The sequence below is a fragment of the Coffea arabica genome, chromosome 5e (assembly GCF_036785885.1).
Source record: "Coffea arabica cultivar ET-39 chromosome 5e, Coffea Arabica ET-39 HiFi, whole genome shotgun sequence".
NCBI lineage: Eukaryota > Viridiplantae > Streptophyta > Magnoliopsida > Gentianales > Rubiaceae > Coffea > Coffea arabica.
This window is the reverse complement of record NC_092318.1, coordinates 33,275,346-33,286,528: the sequence shown is the minus strand read 5'-3', so window position 1 is coordinate 33,286,528 and position 11,183 is coordinate 33,275,346. Positions and strand designations below refer to the sequence as shown.

At 34.6% G+C, this 11,183-nt stretch overlaps 1 long non-coding RNA gene across 2 annotated transcripts; it reads right to left on the bottom strand.

Moving 5' to 3' along the window:
- Positions 1-549: 549 nt before the first annotated feature.
- On the bottom strand, positions 550-2,363 carry LOC140006252 (uncharacterized). Of its 2 annotated transcripts, XR_011813889.1 has the most exons (3): positions 2,120-2,363; positions 843-1,019; positions 550-718 (listed from the first exon to the last, which is right to left on the bottom strand). It is a non-coding gene; the product is annotated as an uncharacterized lncRNA (long non-coding RNA). The 2 variants fall into 2 exon arrangements; XR_011813888.1 differs by having other exon boundaries at positions 550-1,019.
- Between the last annotated feature and the right edge of the window lie 8,820 nt (positions 2,364-11,183).

Here is an 11,183-nt window from a genome sequence, read left to right as displayed (position 1 = left end):
ACACTATCATGGTTGGATATACGACACATGCAAAATTTGAGTTTCAAATTCAAATTCGAATTATGTGTCATGCATTGAATAGTAAAAGTATATACACTGTCAGAGTATAAAAGATTAATCCATAAAATATTGCCACATCATTATTCCATAAAGAGGGTGATGATCGAACATATTGTTAACTAAGACAAAAAAAAGAGAAAGAAAAGTTTTGTGTGTAATTTTGAAATATTAATTGTGCAATAGAAGCTCACACTGTCGCAAAATTTGTCATCTAATTAACATTTGGGAACATCTAATGCAAGTTTTTGGCCCATAAACCAGTTCTTGGCCAGCAGCTATATTGATCTTGTTCGTTTAAGGTTTCTTCGTGCTCTTTTCACTAATAAATCAATGTTACAATGTGACGATCCCACCTCCTCCTAAGGCGAACTAAAGGGTTCAGCGAGCCACCTGTCCAATTCTCGTCAGGACTCAAACACTCACTTATTAACAAACCTTGGTTACAAGTGTAACTATCTTCAAAGCAAGAGTCACATATTCAAACGACAGTACAAAAACGATCCTTGGACAAATACATGAGATAGTGATCAATACAATCTTAAGATACACTACTAGTTCAACTCACAAGAACAAAATTAAAAGTTGGTACAACTATGCTAAAGCAAAATATTTAGACAAAACTCGGCTCTTCCTAGTCATTCGTCCAGGCACTCGCCCCCTGGAAGGAAAACAAAACTAGAAGGATGAGTTTTCGTTCAATGAGATTCCAAGAAGGTTATGCAAACAATGATTTAATACTCAAGCCACAAAGAATGTAATTCACCATAAGATAGAGCAATTACATTTCAATTAAGCATTAACATATTCATTTAAAAGGATACAGGGCTCTCATGAGCTTATTCAAGTAGCTTGATCAAGATCCAAGATTCCGTTGACACTCCATCAACGTTATTCCATATGCTATCAAGTATTTCACTACTTCACATCATTCTCCAACCACCGTTCAATTCCCTTCTGACCTGCACGTCAAATTCAAGAAGGGTTATGCTCGAGTATACTGGTTCAAATTCAAAAGTTCAAGTGCAAGTTCAAGTTCAAATCTAAGTGATAAGACCCACGGTTCATTGATCTCATCGTTCAAGCCTTTGCCGACTCGACTCGACCAACTAGCCAATGGGGTTTGGGGCCTCGAGCACGCAATGGAGTCGATGGGATAACAACCCAAACGACTATCAAGTCAAATACAAGTAAAGCAATTCATTTAATACAAATATCAGGAATCTAGCCATGAAAGGTCGAGTATGATAAAGTATATCCTCGCCTAGACAATATCAATTCAGGAGCAAGTATCTTAACCAAGCAAGCATGTCATTCAAGAAAGGAAATATTACACATAAACACTTCACAAGCACTTAGAAACTCACCCTGAAACAAAGCTTAAATGTCCGCCTCGGGAGTAACTTCAGCCTCACTTCCAAATCTTAGAATCAAGTAATTAGGGTACAATAAGATCCACTACTCCAAGCCACAACAATCAAAGGACACTAAGTCCAAGTTATGATTTCTAGGCAAATTCAAGGGAATCATCCATGTAGTCGTAAAGCCAATATGCCAGGTAAAGGATAGTGCCAAAGTTCTCATTCGATTTACTAAGTGTAAGCTTAAACTGCCCACAATAATTTTTGGTGGCTAAGCTGGAAATTTATCGCTTGAAACATATAAAAGTAAGGTTTTCACCTCTTAAAACCTTTCATTTTCCACTCAAATTCGTTACTCATACTAGGGTTAATGTCTAATCATGTGTTTAAGGCATTAATAAGACATGTTTGCCACATAAAACCAAGAACAAAGCTATATAAAGTTTGCTTCCTCTACCAAACATACCTAGCAAATCCATAAGGTTTCATCACCAACATAACAATAAATATATAAAGCCAAAATTTCAACGAGAAAACCACCATAATTACATATACATCCAAACCCTAAAACTCAAATATCAAGTTCAAGAATCATCAACTTGGGAAACTTCCAAGATTCACCACAAAATCTTGTCTTTAATCCCACAAACTAACTTATTTTCAACATAAGGTAAAGAAAGAAGGATAATCTAGAATTTTACCTCTTTTGCTTTCCAAACCAAGATGAAACCCAATCCACAATCCACCAAATCTTCTTCCCTTCCAAGCTTAAGCCAAGGTTGATGGAAAAACCAAGATCTCTCCTTCCTTTTCCCACAAAATCTAAGCAAGATTGAAGCTAGATTGGATGAAGTTTTTCTTCCCCTTTTCCTCCCCAAATTTCGGCCCTCTCTCTCTCTCTTTCTCTTTGTTTGATTTTGGAAGACAAGAAATGGAAAATGACAAGAAAGCTTGGTCAAGGAAGTTTTAAAGAGATAAAACTTGGTTCCTATTGTGACACATGTCTAATTCTCTTAGTTTCTTGCTCCAAATATCTCAATTCTCTCTTATTGCTCTAAACTCCTTCTTTTTCCACTATATTCCTCACACATCTCACTAAAAGTTGCTATCACGGTGCTCATTAACTCCCACATGGAACGATGAATAAAAATTATGACAACTACACATCATTATCAAATTGTTAGACAAAAAAATAAATAGACAATCAAATAAGTTGTTAAGTGATTAAAATGCAATGTAGGTAAAACATGTAGAACGTGTAAAATAGCAATTTTTTTTGTGTCCTCACATACAATCAATGTTGTCATCAGCTGTGTTCTCCTCCCTATTCTCCTCATTAACAAGCAGAAGTCCATTGCAATTCCGACTCTAATCAGTAAGTACTGCTACCTGATCTTGCATCTTTCTCACATGGCCTCCAACCAAGAAACATTTCCAATACCTCTTCTGTTGTGCCCTTCATTACAACACAATGAATTCATTCTCTAAATTCTCTACTTCCTCCAGCTAATGTTTAACCTCTGTTTTCCTCTTCTTTCGCCTAGACAGTTCGGCTCTTTCCGCTTCCTCCTTGTCAGATGCTCTGCTGCTCAATGCCTTCAGGTTCCTAGTTAGTAATTGCACATCAGATCCCAACCTGAAGTAGCTTGTCCCTATATTCACCGATAGTTTTGCTGCCCTTGCTGCTGCCATGTCCTCCACCTTCTCTTTGAACTTGCTGAGTAGACATATCATTTCAGCTATAGCCCTCCCAGTGATGTGCAGCATCATATCCATGGCCTTCCAAAACATATTTGTCATCTATCAAGAACAGAGCAAACAAGGAGAGGAGGAAAGTTACCAGTGAACAACGAGAAAGTCTTTGGAAGATACCTGACAAAAGTACTTTTCGCCCTTTTTTCCAATTTAGTAATAGGATACTATTATGTATTTCCTGATTTGCCATTTTCGCACTTTGCATTTTTCAAGGCATAATGGAAATGAAAGCTTACTTTGATTAGAGAAAAAATGTTCACAATCAAACTGGCAACTGGATACAATTAAAACTTCTTAGCTTTGGGATGTCCATTCATCTATGACTTGCCAATAACTTTCATGGGATTGGGCTGTAGTAATATGATTCAAAAAATTATTATTAAAATAACAAAATAAATGTGAGATGGGACATCGATAAAAGTTGTAATTGAAGATGAAGATTCTGAAATCCTACACCTTTTTTTGTGGAATTGTTTTCTTAAATTTGGTGCCTAGAAATTCAAATTCCAGTTCACTTGAACCATGGAGTTTTCACTAAAGGAAATGATTAGGCAAATGTAAACTTATCAAAATAGTTGGTGCAATTTTTTGCATTGTTTTAGTAAATTAATAAAATCAACTTTTAAATTATCTTTTCATTCTTAATTACTCGAGGGAACCACTGTGCTAGATATCTGGGAAATGGAATAGAGGGAAGATTTGGGACTCAAATCAAAATGATATCTCCATTATCAATAATTAATCTTTCTAGTTTCTACCACTAAACCCTATTTAGGCCTTGGGGTAAAACTATTTGTTTTATTATTTTACAGATTCATAAAAGATTCTGAAATCTAGCAATTGATGGGGTTCTTCATAATACTACCTCTATTTAGTCCTTGTTGATTATTTCTCCCTGAAACACTTTATTGCTGCTAGGCCCAGGAACTTCTACACTTTTTTTGGATAAAGGTCTTTACATTTTCCTTAGGTTTTACTGTTTGATGAAACTTGAATGTTGAAAGCCATTTTCCTGTAGAACTTAAGCCTAGTTTGAGAGTTCAGGAGATAAATGTAGAGACGCAGCAAAGACAGTGTGCCTTAGGACACTTGTTAGATCTACATTACACCTAATTTTAACATGTGAATCCACACATTTACATTCATTGTATGGCTTAATGGGGCAATTTACCAAATTAATTACACTTCTACCAAAATTCATACTTGAGGCACTTCTTAACAGGGCACCAGTTAATCAAATCCAATAATTAATTAGAGGAAACAAAAAAACCAATTTTTAGTGCATGACCTCATTGTCTTGTTTGGCAGCATAAGACAAAAGATAAGATGATATTTCACTTATTTGAATTTATAATTTTTCCCTTTAGGATTTCGAGAGTATTCTATATTTCAGATTCACCATCTCACTTTTTATCACAATGTTCATCTAATTATTTTACCGTGTAATTTTATATGCAACACTGTGTACTTTGTGAATAAACTTTATAATATACTCACATGTCACGGGAAAAAAATAGAGACTAAAACAGAAATTGGCATATAAAGTAGGTTAGAAGATCTAAAGTCAGTAAATTGACATCTTTATTGTGACGACTGGAAAATTAGCCCATATTTTCTTAAAATTCCCTCTTATTTTGATTAAATGACTTTATAATATCTTTATTACTCATTTACTCCCTCAATAGTTGTAATAAATAATAGAATTAAGAGTTTTGCCCTTAGTTTTATAGTTAGGGTAAATTAGGGTTTTCACGTATTTTGGTAGTGTGATTAATTGGTGGAGGTATGTATACTAAATGTGGTGGTTAAGAGTGAGTTTTAGGTAAGAGAAAGTGTGTGATTAGAAGTGCTAATATTAAGCTAGTGAACCATAAGTAAAAACACAAGTACGTGAGAGTTAAGGAAAAATCGGGTTGAATCGATGTACACCGTTTGCTACCGATCGAGTACACCACTTGACCAATACTTTCTTACCCTAATCTCCTTGTTTTTATTCCATTTAATTTCCCCTAAATTAACCTTTAAGTCAGCCACCATTTTTGACCACAGAAAAGGAAGAAAAGAAAAAAAAAGAAAAGAAACCATCTTGTGGTGCCAAGTGTCGAAAATCCAAGGAACTTTGACTAAGCTTATTTCTTTCCTTCTTATCTTGCATTTGGCCATTTTTGCTTCATTTCTTGTTAGCTTGGCCAAAATTTTGGAGAGGGAAAAGAGAGGAGAGAAACCTTCCATTTCCAACCTTAAATCAAGCCTTGTTTGAGTGAAATCAACACAACTAAACCGATTAAAATTTCATCTTGGTGCTTGGAAAGCTTGGTATGGTGAAATTTTTGGAAGATCGTGGTTTGTTTTTCACTTGCAAGAAGCTTTTGGAAGGTATAAGGTTTAAACTTCCTTTTCTCTTGTTTAATCTTGCTAAGTTTGGTATAGAAGCTTTTAATCTTGACTTGGTATGGTTGATTTCCTAGTTTTTGATGGTGTAGTGGAATTTTCAGCTAGGGTTTGCCTTTTTCAGTATTGATTAGTGTTGTTTAACTAGTAAATGATGTTGTTAAGCTTGGAAATGGAACTTGTGAAGTGATTATGGGCTTGAGTGTGACTTTATAGAGTTAAAAGTTGAATTTCCAGTATTTGGTAGTGAATTTCAGTTCTGCCCTGTTTTTGGAATCAACTTGGGCTGCACATTTCTCCCTGTTTTAGACTGAATCAGCTTTTGGACAAAACATGAAAGTTATAGAGATTTGATTTAAATTTATACCTGCAAAATTTCAACTCAATCAGAGCATTGTATCTTGTGAAATGACTAAAATACCCCTGACTGCCCAAATGTCCTATTTAACCGACAGCTTTCTGTTTTCTCTAAGATTTCAATTTTTGACCATGAAAATGCATGATTTGGCTTTGGAGGTCTTCATAATAAATGTAGGCCTATGTCTTAGCTTCGAAAATCCATAGAATTTGACTCAATCCAATAAGTGTAGCTTCAGTTGTGATCAAAACACCAAAGAATGGCAAAACTACCATCTTCATTGTTTCTCGTTGCCTTTCTTTTGTTTTCCATTTCCTTGGTCCGACTTACCATGTACTTCTTAAGTGTTCTAAACCTAATTTCTAACATTCTAAACAAGTATTCAAAACATGGTTTTTAGTTGCACATATTGGTTTGAATTTAACCGTTTTTTATCATTTTCTTTTACAAATTATGCGTGCAACTTGCCTATATGATTTACTATACTTTTCATGTCTTTTTCCTTTGATATAGAAATATAAGTTATGCAGCTTGCACTTGTGTATGATTGGCTCTTTGTGGACAATATTTGACTGCAGATTTCGAGAGTGACCAAGGTGCCGGGCCTAAACTGAATTTTGATAAAACGTGACTTGTTTAGGTTGAGTGTTTCTTGCATATGTGTGTGCTTTAAATGACTATATGGAATGCTGTGAATGTTGTTTGAATGTTAAATGCTTTCCAATGATTGCTAAATGAATTTTCGATGGAAAAATGTGTACTTTATTGCATTTGACCCAAACAAAAATGAATTTTTAATGATTGAATACTACTTGCGCATGAATGTAAGCCTTTTGGCTGAACTGGACCCTTGCCCTTCGTTGCCAGTCGACTCGAGCCAGAAATGGACTCGGTTGAGCGACTGGTAATCCTGGGATAATGTTTGGTATACTCGAGTATGACCACGAAGGTTGGTGGAGAACTGGCCAGTGAATTGGCTAGTGGCGGGAAATAAAATGAATGAATTGAAATATTGAAGTTATAAGAGAAGAAATGAATGATTGAAGGAAGGAGAATGTCTGGCTGAATGAATGAATGATGGAACGAAGGGCTCTACGTGAGCATGTATCCTTTTAATGAGTGTGTTTTCATTATTTTTATATTGTGAATGTGTTCTCGATTGATTATTATTAAATGAATAATGTCCTTGTTTTAATTGTTTGGTTATGTGTACGGGAACCTCATTGAGTTTTAGCTCACCCCTCTATTCCGTTACATTTGTTTTCCTTACAGGGTTTGAGAGCAAGGACAAATGATTAGAGGAAGATTAAACTTTTGACTAAAACTTTTGTTGTGTAATAGTGATAGTATTAGTAGTTGGTTGGATCCTGGACTTTTTGTACTTAACCTTGAGGATTGTATATCTGTGTTAAGGATTGTATATATGTTAAGTTTGATTGGCACATCTTTACTTGCTCTTAAAGCGATAAGTGAGTGAGTCCCGACAGGAGTTGGGCAGGCGGTCCGTCGAACCCCTTTTGGTTCGTCTTAGAGGGAGGTGGGGTCGTCACATTTATCTCATTATTTTATTGTGTAATTTATTATTAGCCCACAATCTTTCCAAATTACCTCAATTTTCTAAGCTTCGAATTGAAGAAAGGCATGCCTCCTTCAAAGTTCCATGCGAGCAATAACAAAAGCCATTTAGCGGGAGGTCTAGTAATGTCGTCCCCCCAAAGGCGTATCCTTACAAACATAAGAACCTAGAACTCAGGATCACGCCTTTAGTACTTGGGTTTTCTTATTGGAGTAGTAGCAATCGGAGAAGAAACAGAAACAAGTAGCAATCGGAGAATAACAACCCAAAAAAAAATAAAAGGGAGAAAAACAACATGCTCTTAAAAAGAATAATAAATAACAACATACTTACAACCCACAAGCCCAAAAAGTAGGCCAAGGGCTGATGAGTTCTCATGAAATTTCCTCTATTCAGTCCTTGCCGATTATTACTCCCGAGTTTAGTGCAGCCAGGCCCATGAACTTACTACTCTACTCCTATACTATGGGAGAGGGGGAGCCAAATGGGATTTGTATATAGGTTGGAGAAAGAACCTCCAACCCAGACAAGTGCACTACTACACTTTCTGATTTTTTTGATATTGCACTAGGTGAGGTTAAACTATCAACCTAGTATGTGAGAGATCCAAGAGATTCTCCCTGACCATTAAACCAAAGCCTACTGGTTGGAATCTATTGTTTGATGAAATTTGAAAGTTGAAAGCCACTTTCCTCTAGAGTTCAGAAGAGAAATGTAGATATGTAAATAATAACATATTTTTTTAAGGGGTGTCTAAGGGCACTTGTTTGATCTACATTACATCTAACTTAACATGTGCATGCACACACTCACATTTATTATACCTATGAATCTCTTGAATCATTTTGCTCTCATGCCCAATTACTTAGAATTAAAAATAAAAGTCTCATTTTTTTTTTTATAAATGTAATGATTGGCCTATCTTCTCTTCTTTGTTCATATTCATAAAGTATTTAAACTAATGCCAACCAAGATATTGACACGATTCTTTCTGATAAAAATATATAATTGTTAGCAAAGTTGTTACTTTTTCTTCTTTTCTTCATATCCAAAATTTTATTATTTATACATAACACATAGGTCATCAATTCAACATTGGATAAAGGGGCAAAATGCTCATTTTTCATTTTCACAGCAAGCATTGAGTGTTATCTATTGATAAAAATTTATTTAAACTATCCCTATACTAACATGGTGGTAGAAAGAGTACCATGCTACATCTAAACTTCAAACAGTTTGCTTTAACCATGTTAATGGTCCTATATTATTGGTTGGTAGAGAATCAAAGGAGTTTTGCCAACGAATCACGAAATGCTATAATTCTAAAAGTAAATTATCCAGATGGCCACTAACCTTTGGGAATCATTGAGTTTTCATCATTGAACTATTAAAAGTTTGATTTTGGCAACTGAATTATCTAAAGTTTGGATTTCGACTCATTCCGTTAAATTTAATCATTAGTTATGCCTTTTTCTTTTGTCTTGTGAATCGTGCGAACACTCAGATCTGGCATAATTAATGGTCAAATCTAACGAAATGGTTTGGAACCTAAACTTTAGATAGTTCAATAGTCAAAATCAGATTTTTAATAGTTCTGTAGCCAAAACTCAACGATTGTAAAAGTTTAGTGGCCATCCAGATAATTTGCTCTAATTTCTACATAAAATTTCTTAATTTATTCTAAGTAATTCGTGAGCGCTATACCAAATTAATTACATTTTTTTGACACTTGAGGCAACTTTTAACGGTTGCACCCCTTAGTCAAACCTAATAATTAATTAAAGAAAAAAAAACAATTTTAGTGCATGACCTCTTTGTCTTGTTTGGTAATATAAGACGAAAAAATATGATGTCGTTTTACCTATTTGTATTCATAATTTTTCCCTTTAAAATTTAGAGAGTAGTTTGGACTCTATATTCACCATCTCATTTTCAGTCACAAAGTTCATCTAACTATTTTGTCGTGTTATTTTACATGCAACAATTTGTACTTTGTGAATAAGCCATGTATTATATTCACATGTGACAAGAAAAAAAATACAGATTAAAACAGAATTTGAGAAAGTAGGATAAAGGATTTAGAGTCAATAAATTGGCATCTTTATCTCACTGTTTTATTTTGTAATTTATTATTAGCTCACAGTCATTCCAAATTACCTCAACTTTCTGAGCTCCCTATTGAAAGAAAGGCATGCGTCCTCCAAAGTCCCAATCTAGCTATAAGACCAAGCCATTTGGCGAGAGGCTTAGTAATGCTGCCCCACCAAAGGCGTATCCTTACAACATAAGAACCTAGAGCTTAAGACCATGCCTTAAGTAGTTGGGTTTTCCCAGAAATCTATCAAGTTTCAAGTTTGCATTTTTCACTTAATTAAGTATGGTTCCAATTTGTCCCATTTTGACACCGTCATTTTATTTGATAAGTTGGGTTTCTGTGATTTTTATATCTACTGGTAGACAAATTATTGTTGACTTTTTTTTTAAAATCAAATCATGAAATCTTTAAGAGTTGACATGGAAAACTAAAACACAAGCAACCATTTGATTTTATGCATCCTAAACATGAAGATAATGTTAGGAGTCGTTTGGTTCGAGTTCTACAATCACTATCACTATCGGTATTATAAGGTGGTCAATGATAATGAGTTTTAATGAAAACTCATAGTGTGTTTGTTAATGTGGAATGGGTTTTAGTGTTTTACAATTTATTATTTTTCTTTTTCGTTATTTATTTTTTCTTTTTTTTCATTTGTTGAAACTAACACAAACAGTGGCATTTTGTTTCTTATTTTTACATTTAAGAAGAATAAGATGGGTACTTAAGATGGCACATTGTTTTCTTATTTTTATATTTAAGAAGAATAATATGATTAACTAAGATGATTCCCTAATGAGAGGTGGTTAATCAGAAAACTCATAGAACAGACCAATCATTCCCAATGATTTATTCTCATTGGCTCCAAGCAAATATCATGTATGGGTATAAATGAATTCGAAACCTATAGCAGGGGATAAACCCATTTAATAAACACCCCGTGAAAGAAAAAAAATGAAAGAATTTTGTTTAATCTACGGGTTTGTTTTGCATTTCCTGCTTTATCTTAGGGTTCAAATTCCTCTGATGCCTTAAACACCGGAGGCGGCTGTGGCTTCCTAGTCCATTCCAGCAATGGACAAATCCTGGTTAATCAGCACGTGAGTATCATGTGACCATAATTCGTAGTAAAGTGATCAGTGACTGATCACACATGCGTCTAGGCTTCTAGCTGTCACTTGCAACCTTTTGAGACTTGGGCGTAGTTGCAAAGGGTGGGAAATCTAGCAGGGTTGAGGTACAAGAAACTGATTGAGAAAACACGAGAGTCCATGCGATGGAGTATATAGATAACGTGGGAATAGATAGAAAAATGAGAGGTAGACAATCTTTTGCTTTGTTTTTATCACATAGAGTGAAGTGTGTTAGATAAAATATCATTCTTGTAGTCTGAAAAGTACTCTATTTTTTGATAAATTTTAATGCGACACAAAGTTAGGAGATTTGGTAAACTAGAATATATAGATTTTGGGGTGGTTGGGGCAGAGATAATCATTGTTTTACTTACATTTTTTTTCAAAAATATTGGATAAATTACATATAACCGGATGTGATTTCATAGATTGCCACATGATCTATCTAATATTTCAA